A 10,434-nucleotide genomic window follows, 5' to 3' on the forward strand; every position below is an offset into this window, starting at 1 on the left:
GACTATCTTGCTGACATTGAGCACATCAAAGGCAAAACATGTTGGCATACTACAACTCATTTGAACAGTTTGATATTGTAGAAATTATTTTATAAATCAAACACATCACCTAAACAATATTTCCCTTAAAAAAATGCAAAAAAAAGAAAGAAAAAAAGAAAAATGTAATATTAGAACCTCTCCCTGGACATTTTCTCAGTTTCTGAACTGGTTGCAATTCCTCTTCTGGTTCCACATGAGGGCGCTCGCGAGTAAGTACAGAATGAACGGAGGTCTATGCTGTACCCTGGTCTGGTTATCTGAGTATCACCAGACTAAACTCAGTATTTTAATATTGAACATTAGTCTGGGGAGTCTGCACTGTATTGTACTGCACAAGAGGCATGGAATGGGCAATTATTTAGCAGAATGCTAGTGTGGGTACCTGATCTGCATGGGTTACCAGATCTGCATGGCGCGTCATAATAGATGATTTGTCGCCACCTCATTGGTCTAAAGCCGAGAGTAGAATTCGGCGGGGTTAGAAGCGTAGCTGCTCAGGCGATGCCTGAAGTTAAAGTTTTAATATTTTAATATTTATAGAGGACCCTTTCACAACATGGCAAGTTCAATGTCTGTTCATTCGACGACGAAGACGAAGGTGACAACCGCGATGGAGTTATCTGACTCGAGAACGGACAATTATTATTACAAGGTAAGACATTATTGGTTGTAAAAGTATGTGCTACAGCGAAAGTGTAGTTTTATTGAGAAAATAATCAGTTAGCAGTGAAATAGCCATCCAAGTTTAGCATTATCGTGGTAAAGGCATAGGGTAAAGGTTAGCATGTCACATTCAAACCTCATCGCGGTGAAACGTGTTTGAAATACTATTCCAACTATTGGGTTTATTTTTTGAGACTTAAGGTATCGTAGCCTACTGCTAATTGTGTGGACTCGAAATGTAAAGTGTAACTGTGCTTTAGATGCGTTAGCGTAAATCGCTATTAGCATCCTAAACATAGAAAATAAATGAGCTTGCCACTGCTGTGTAACGACATGGTATCCCTGGAAATGCTTTAAAAACCTGACCAGCCAACATGGTACACTTATTAAGACCCCATGCATGGTGTTTCAACTATGTTGAGTCGAAATTTGAAGTATAAACATGCTTTAGGCGTGTAAACAAACCTGTCGTGATTTTTAAATACAAGGAGGTGAATGGACATTTTAGTTACGTCTTTTCCAAGGGCTAGGGATCTCTCAAAATGTATTTAGTCTTTGATCAGACTTCTTGGGTATCTTCCTTATACCACATAGATATAGTTGCTACAGTTTGGAGTTGAAAATTCGAAGTGTAAATATGGTTTACATGTGTAAACAGGACACCTGATGTGTAAAGTATGTTAATGAATAAGTATTATTGTGTACAGTAATGGGCTATTAGTAGGATCTAAACAGTTGATGTGTATTAGATGGATAGTGATTGAAATCTTATCTCTTCTAGAAAATGGAGCCCATTTTCCGCTTTGAGAAGGACTCAACGTCAGAGTTGACCCCTCCATAAAGGTAGTGGTCTCTGCCACTGCCCTGGTAAAGAACCCCGAACTGGTGCGCTCTGAGGCGAGGGCTAGAAGAAGGGAGGTGACCCCACCAACCACTGGCCTGCGAGCTGCAGCTCGGCCAGTACAGGGGTCAGACATTCCAGTGGCTTCTCGGCAACGACGTGGGATACGCTGTGACCATCATTGTATCCCACAAGGGAGAGGGAGAAGCAGGGGACAAACCTGAAAAAGTATGTGCTGACCAGGGATGTGGAGAAGGCAGCACAACCGCCCCTGGGCACTGTCGGTCCACCTGTTGACGAGGGTCCATCGGATGCCACTCTTCTCGCTGCCGCCATGGAGGTCGACTCGTGCAGGCATGCCCCACCAGCCGTGACCCCCTTCTCCCTCTCCCAACCACCAGAACGTCCCCTTCTGGACACACCAGCCTCTGGCGCTCAGGTATGCTCAGTGATGACTTATTGTACTGTAGTGTGTGTGTGTCTGTGTTACCTTCAGTGCAGTACACTAAGGCCCTGTTTACCCGTCAATGTTTTTTTGCAAACAGTGATTTATTTCATCGGTTAGAAAACGTAGCAATTCTGCATGATTTTGACGACCAGCCAGCGACAGTGCAATAACCTGCGCCAAATAGTCTAGGCTACTTTTAAATCCACCACCTCCCCCTGCTAGAATAGCTAATGAACACGTACTGTAGCCTAATCAACTTAATGCAGAACTATATCCATGCGCATACATTTTGATTGAGCAGGAGAGATGGTCTGATACGCACACAGGCATACAACTAGGCTACATTCTATCCCATAAAAAAATAACTACATTTAGGCCACTTGTGCTACACAGTAAGCAATAATACAGCACAGCGCACGTTCAATGCATGAATGACAACGTGCTCTCTCCTGTCTCTCTTTCATAGTTCATTGCTATATTAAGAATGTAGTTGTCCCCCGAAAAGGGGGGGTGGTGGTGGGCCAAAAAAAAATGGGTGTGTGTCACCATGCTGTACGTATACTAACTAATATCTTCAGAGTTTGTCTTCCACAGATTTTTTTTTCTAGCAAGACCACCCTTGTCAGTCACTCCGCATTACTCCCGGCAGAGACAGGTGTCTTGTCCTACTTACACGCCACCCGTGGCCTGCACCTTGACGTGGTGAGTGGGCTTTTCAACTACACAGGTTTTACTTTCATGTTCCCACTGATAAGTTGAACACTATACCCAAGATTGTTGTTATTTCATGGCAGGCCTTAACGAAAAGGACACCTACGGCTTTCACTCTGCATTACCCGGTAGAGACAGGTGTAATTACAATCTAGAGTACAATGTCTACCCAACTATTTGTGGATGATGTTACATGGCTTAAAATTCCAGACATGATAAAGTCATTAGAGAAAAAAATGGGTTAGTTTAGGCTAGGGATGGCGAAAACTACAAATTTTCTTGACCGACCACCGAGCCCCATTAGCCGGTTGAAACCGGTTAGCCGATTCGTTTAAAATATGCTACGCTATTTGAAATAATAGCCACGCAATTTCGCAACTCTTGTCACATCTCTCTGTCCCCCGCTCACACACATCCCCGGCGCCGTCCTTTCACTCACGTCACCTTTTTAAAAGTCCCCTACAGCGCGAATCATGAGTCCCGCAAACCAAGGAGCTTGCAAGTAAGTGGAGGACAGATAGTTTCGAAATGGTTTGGGTAGGCCTACAAGGTGATCGCGTTGCAAATAAAGGCGTTTGTCTAGCGTTAGAAGCTAATTTGAAAAAGAAATTGCCGCGGCTCACTTAAGAAAATGACAGCTCCGAAGAGACGGCGCTTAGTTAGAGGAAGTGCTAACAATAATAAAGAATGATCATCATCATTACCTTATTTGTTACCATTGATGACCCTTCCTGAAATGTATATGTAATGTATTTCCAAATCTAAGCCCATCTTATGCGGAAAGTTGCCAGATTGCAACACGAACCAATGGATAAACAGGCACCTCCAGATTGCAAAAGACGCGTCAGCCAAGGCAGAGCGCTCAAACCTTGTGCCAAATGCTTTTATTGGTTTATTAAGTAGCCTAGCCTACAAGCAGGCGAGTTATGAAAAATTTAGTGTGAGGTATGTTAACTTCACACAAACAAGATCTTGGAATGAGATGGCTAGCTGTAGTAGCACTTAGTCCACTGTCTATAATAGCCTAATTTAGAGATCGTTTTTTTTTTTCTTTTTAACCGACTAGCGAAAACTTTGATCGGTTGACGTGGATACGGTCAACCATCGGTCAAACAGTCGCCGGTTAACATCCCTAGTTTAGGCTCCTCCGACTCACTACCATTTGAAACTATTGACTGGGAGAGCCCCCACCCCCTTGCCCTTCTCAAAATGGTACTGGCAGGAACACAGTATTAACCCTATGAGCCCGACTGACGCAAAGTGCGTCAAAAAACGCACACATTCTTCTTTGTTACATTGCTCCGCGATTATTAGTCACAGCAAGATGAGACTTATTGCACGAAAGAGCAGAACCAGGGCTTTCCAACGAGACTAGACACTTGTCTGTACGATCAAGTATGAAAATGAAATAAAATCATGAAGTTAAATCAAAGTATATGATATTTACAGTCTACATTGCTTTACGTTCACCCACGCATCCAGAACTCTCGCTTGAATTACTCGCGGACCCCTTATCGCACAGACATGACACGCATATCAAATGAAAGAGGAGAAGCAGAGCTTTCCATTGATATCAAATACATCGATCATTTCGTATTATAAAATCAGACGAAGTGACAAACAAATAATAATGTCATATAGCTTCGGCTACCATTACTCTCGTTTGATTTACTCGTGAAACCGCCATCAGAAAGATATGGCACGCGGCCATACAACAGACGAAGTGACAGCAAAATAATAACTTCATTTAGCTCCGCTTACCCCATGTTTTTGTGTGGCATAATAGCCTATGTTCATAATCTAATGTTATCATGTGTTTCTCTATGGCAAGTCACGTTCATAATACGGTTTTGAGAAAACTCCTGTATGGTATCCAATTCAAGACTCATACTGCATCCAAATTTGTTTGACAAATAAACACTTTTTTACATTGAGAAGACACAAAAGGGCTTAGGGCGCTCAGGAGTCTATAAATCTACTCATGTGCTCTTCTGCTACGGGTGAGGTTAGAATCCAAAGGAAAAAAGGGTTAGCGAGATTTTTATAAATATAAAAAGCCTTTAATGGTTCATGGCAAGGATAATTTAAAAGCACATGGGCCTACGCGTTAAGGCCATATTGGCCTTCATCAGGCCAATCAGGCTTTTTTACATTTACTTTGTTCATTGCAATGCAGTAAAATATATTATAGAGAATCATCATCTGTGCACGTCATGTGTGCTACCACGCAAACAAGTCAGGTCAGATCAGCTAGTGTCACAAATATGAAGCGCAAAAAGTGTCAAAAAGTCATTTCTCAGCACTAAATCTGGAAGGCACACACCACATATTTCAGTAAATTGCTCAGCCCCAAAGTATACCTCCACCATGGTTCTTATATTGCCATTTTCGGGACAGTCAGGCCTACATAACCATGCAAGTCATGTCGAGCTGTTAGCTTGCGGTGATGAGATACACGTCAAAATGTAAGAATTTGTACAGTACCCTTTTCAAATTTGTATTATTTAAAAATCTAAATCAAATCAATGCAAGTATTTATACATGATATTGTGGCAGATCTGGGTAGCCTAGCCCTAGACTGTGCTGAAAAAAACAATATGTAGCATGTGTGAATGGCACTTACAATGACCAGAAAAAATGCTTCTAACTAGAGGTAGTGAAAATGCCCTTAAAACAGCTTAGGGCTCATAGGGTTAAGTCAATTAACTTGAATGTGTAGATAGGCTATAGCATTCAGACTGGATACCTAAACATTAAATGCATGCTATTTTTTTTCTTTCTAATTAATAGTTTGTCTGAAACGGTTAGCCTATAGCCTTATAATGTAACCAGCTAATCGACAGGACATAGTGTGCTAAACTATCTTTTCTTCATTTTAATTTAATTTTACAGACAGAGGTGAGGCAGAGGAGTGCAGAGAGAGGAGACATATTGTGGAGGGAAATGGAGAGAGGAGATCAGGAAAGAGGAGGGAAAGAGGTAAGACAACAGAGAATGAAGGAACAGAGATGGGCTAATTTGTGTGAGAGGGAACAGAGAGATTTCAACCATATTATTCCTTTAGTCTATTTAGCAAAGAACTTAAATCAATGTATGCATTGATTAGTGATTGCGTGACCTAGGGTGACCAGATTTGAGTTGGCAAAAAAGAGGACACTTCACTTTGTAGGCTATACAATGTAAAGTATAGTCACAACAATGGTAAAACAAAAATAATAAAAAAGAAAACCTAATTGCACAAAATGAGACATTTTTAAAGTTGAAAAGTTGTCCAATGGCTGATACTTTTCAGTCCTCCTAAACTGCCTGCTTTTGCATGATCTCGACCGAGACGAAAACATGGAAATTATGTTTCAATTCGTCAGTGAACTTGCACTTGCGTTTCGGCATGGCTGAAGATGCCGGATAGTTTTGCGCGTTGCCAGTGGTAAACAAGGAAGTATGCGCTGATGAGGTGAATAACCAATTAAATGTTTAGGCCGAGAATATCGACCAATGACAGTAGCTCTAAGGTCAGGCTCTACACTTCAACTCAATGCAAAGCGAACTGTAGGGGGAGGGCGTGATATTATGCGAATGAAAGAGAGAGCAATGCAAATTCGGTGAAAACACGTTAGGCTAGAATAACAAAATCCCGGACGATTCTGAAATTCTGCCCGGACACATTATTAGGTTTCAAAAAGAGGACATGTCCGGGCAAAAGAGGACGTCTGGTCACCCTGCGTGACCTGTGAGGGAAAAATCAGTGATAATCTTGGTACAATCAAATGGTAACCTATAAAGAATATCAGGATACACATACACCGGTAGGCTGTGATTCGCCTTACAGTGACTGCGTCATGGTCCAGGGGTGCGTTTCCCGATAACGATGGATAGACAAACTTACGAGGGTTTTCTACGATTCATCTTAAGATCGATCGTTTGGTTTTTCTGACTGTTTCCCGAACATGCTCGTAGCGTGAACGCGCGTGCACCGCTCTTAAGATGCTCTTAAGGGAGCTGTCCACGTTAAAAAGTTCTGAAATATCCCCTAATTTGGTGGTGATGTCAGGTGACTGCACGTCACAGCTAGGCACCGTCTGAACTTCGGATCTATACATTAATTTACATCAATACGAAAATAGAAAACCTCTGCATGTAAGCATCCCAAGTAGGCTATATACCACATACAGGCATACATCATTGTTATTATTTAACATTAGATTGTTGCACCATTTTTATGTTTTTTGGAAGATATAACATAGCCTATTAGGCTTTGGCTAGCTCTTAATCGTGCCCCACTGAAGTTAAAGCTAACCCACTTGTGAGAGCAAGGTGTGCCGCCTGCAATAACGTTTCGAGGTGTCACGCAGACGTTTGAAGAAAGAGGTTGAGTAAGAAAATGAGGAAATGTGTAGGCTTGAATAGGCTACTGTAACATATAGCCTAGACTTAGATTTTGACGCAGCACAGACTAAAACCACTCTGTTTTTATCTCATAGGCCTAATAAAAGATAGCCTGCACAAAGATAATGACAAACTTTTCTGGCAACGTCTCATTTCATAATTTGTTTGGCTGTTTTTGTCATCACAAGTGAATACAATGAAGAATGGTAACGTAAGTTGGATAATTATATTCTTAGTTGTAATCCCCCTGCATATCCTGCTGGTGACTCCACTGAGGCATATGCGTTAAGACGCTATTAGTCAGTAACGAGAACCCTGGAGCACTCGTAGATCTACGAGTGTTTTCACAATGCTCTTAAGTTACGATGGTTTCGGCAAAGAGTCAGAAAACCTTAAGACGTTCGTAAGAGGGACTTTACGATCATCTTAGGCTTACGATGCTTTCGGGGAACGCACCCCTGGTCATAGAGTTTATAGTTTACCCCGCCTCTTTTTTTTACCACTACACCCCTGCCGATAACTTAACCTTGTATTGTTTTTATTTGACACTTCTTCTGTTTCGGTAACTGGTGTGTAGATTGCAAATCACGTGTTGTATGATGATAGAAATGTTCTTAATGTCCTTTGTTGTAATGTAACTCATTGTATTGACCAAGTCGTGTGTGCAGAAGGTGTAGTGACGCAATGGTATTATGATATGATGCAAGGTATAAATACGTGTGTGAGAAACTACTGATTGTTTCTCTACAGACTTTGTCTATATGTATCCTGATTGCCTGATGCTTATGAGACCTCTTTGCGCAGAGATTAATAACCTACTAAGACAAAAACCTTATTTCAGACTCTGTTATAGACCTTTAGGCTAAATTTCTTCCACAGTTTTTAAAGCCAGTTTAAAACACTGATTGTTTGTTGGTTTTATTTTCACAGGTTGACAGGCCTCAATGAACAGTGGACAGTGAGACGGTGCTAGACAGTGGTCTACCTTTGGACTTGCACCAACGAGACATGGACACTGAAACTTGATTTCTCTTAATGAATATCTTTACAAGATGCAACACACATTGTAAAACGCTTTACATACTAATAAACATGTCAACTGTTGTTTTCTCTGGAATTGATTTGTTTGATATTGGTGGTAGCCTAATGGATTTCCAGATGTATGGACAAGCTACATTTTACATGAATAGCTAACTAATCAATGCAATAATAATGTTCCCTTTGATTTCAGATTTTTAGCATGAGAAATGCAAATGATTTAAGTTTCCTCAGTGGTATACCCCCATGATTAGTCATAGTCATGTTTTGGTAAATCAAACATGTAGGTTTTTTTCCACATAATTACTAGGCTGTTGCCTTATCTATCCAGTAGATGGCAGTCCAGGATAAGAAATAGAGCCTACAGACTGAAGTTAGAAGACGTGCACAAATGCTTTTTTTGTTTACATTACAAAGACGTTAGGTAACGCAGTGCATCGATGTTTGATGTTTCGAGGTTTGTCAGGTTAGAAGAAGTGTGCAATTTCATACTGCAAGAAATGCTTTTTTATTATTATTATTAAAACGGCAGTTCCTTATGGCATAAAAGGTAGGTAAACACAGTGTATCGATGTTTGTTTAAGTTACAAAAACGATAGGTAAAGCAGTGCATCAATGTTTGGTGGCTAGCTGGGTAGGCTACTTCTATGTTTCAAGCTTTGACAGGTTAGAAGCAGTTTGCAATCTAATACGGCAACAAATGCTTTCTTTGTGAAAATGTTACGTTCTCATGACGAAAACAGTAGGTAAATACAGCGTATCGGTGTTTGAAATTACAAAAAAGTGCATCGTTGTATGGTGACTAGCTGGGTAGTTTTGACAGGCTAAACATTATTTAATACAGCAACAAATATTTTCTTAGTTTAATTCACAAATCCAGTGGGTAAAACAATAAGCTTGTCTACGTGTTGTGGTAGCTAGTAGTCGGCTAGCCGGCTAGTTTAATATTTTGAAAACGCTCGTGCGTCGCTGTACGTTGGGTCCTTCAACAGAAATCAATAAACTCAGGCGAATTATCGAACAGCAAACAACATTCTGACCAATGAAATTCTCGAAGTGTAACGGCTAATAAACCAATCAGAATGTCCTTGATGACGCGCCATGCAGATCTTCATCAAAATTCCATTGTAGTGAACAACGTAGGCTATAGGCTTGGACTAGGCTACGGGATGTTGGTAATAACTTGTTCTTATGCCAAGCATCAGCCCCGGATCATTCTCACACAATTAACGCATAATCTATCGTTTTTATGAATGACAATTCCAATAATCGATCAAACGAGAAAGATCATTATAGCCTACTGTACTTTGTGGGCTCTCTCAATGCTCGTGACTTCTACAAACTAAAGCATAATTTGGAACGAAATTATGAGCATGCAGTAGAGACCATAGGTAGAGACAGAGAGGCAGGTTCCAGCTTCACTCTTCCGCTGTCAGACCGCATAGCCTTTATTTAGGTGTCATCTGCCCAGCTAACTACGGAAATTCTAAATAAGATGTGAACAGTAAGTGGCTGCTTCACGTGATGTCCGTTACCGTCCGAAATTCGGCAAGATTATCGCAAAATGTGCAGAACATTTGAAAACAGCTATGAGGCAGGTTCCACCTAGCTTGTCATTGTTGACATCTTCTGCCATAAAAATCGTTTTAAGAAAGGTAGGCTAATGATGATGGCAGCAAAGACGAGGGAAGGCTAAAGGAGGTGGCAGATCAGGTTTCCAGTGATTCACCATTTGTAAGCTGAGGTTGGTAAGAAGACTATTTTACATTGGCTGCACTCACTGTGAGTAACTTAGCCAATTTATTTATTAGCTAGCCTTATTTTACCATCTGGAGAATGGAGTCACAAATTAGACTATTCTTGTGAATGCATTCCACTCAGATAGCTAAGTGGCTACCAGGTTCAAAGCAACAAATGAAGGCTGCTTGTAATAATACAAATATTGTGATATCAATATGGTGCAATCAAACGAGCTACAGCTGGTAGAGCCTTCAGCCTGGAGCATGACCTGCAAAAGGGCATTATGAGAACCGTTCAGACTCTTCTTAAAGTGACTGCACCATTTATCAATATCAATATCACAATTGATCAAAATATAAAATAATACATAAGCAATTTGCATTACTGTAGTTGCTTGTGTCACATTTGTGTTATCATTCAAATGTTATGATGCGTGTTGGGGGGCTGAGCGGGGGGGGGGGGGGGGGGGGACGGACGGACGTATGGGGAGGGGGGCCCATCAACCATTTCTGCCCCAGGGCCCTGTGTGCAGTTGTTCCGCCACTGGTACCCACACACACTAGCG

The 10,434-nt window shown here is 41.1% G+C and overlaps 1 long non-coding RNA gene across 1 annotated transcript; it reads left to right on the forward strand.

The window, feature by feature from the left end:
* The first annotated feature begins 1,720 nt into the window (after positions 1 to 1,720).
* On the forward strand, positions 1,721 to 8,150 carry LOC134062659 (uncharacterized). The gene is made up of 3 exons (XR_009935484.1): positions 1,721 to 1,985; positions 2,589 to 2,696; positions 8,022 to 8,150. It is a non-coding gene; the product is annotated as an uncharacterized LOC134062659 (long non-coding RNA).
* The last annotated feature ends 2,284 nt before the right edge of the window (positions 8,151 to 10,434 follow it).

This window comes from Sardina pilchardus, chromosome 17, assembly GCF_963854185.1.
Source record: "Sardina pilchardus chromosome 17, fSarPil1.1, whole genome shotgun sequence".
In the NCBI taxonomy this organism is placed as follows: domain Eukaryota; kingdom Metazoa; phylum Chordata; class Actinopteri; order Clupeiformes; family Clupeidae; genus Sardina; species Sardina pilchardus.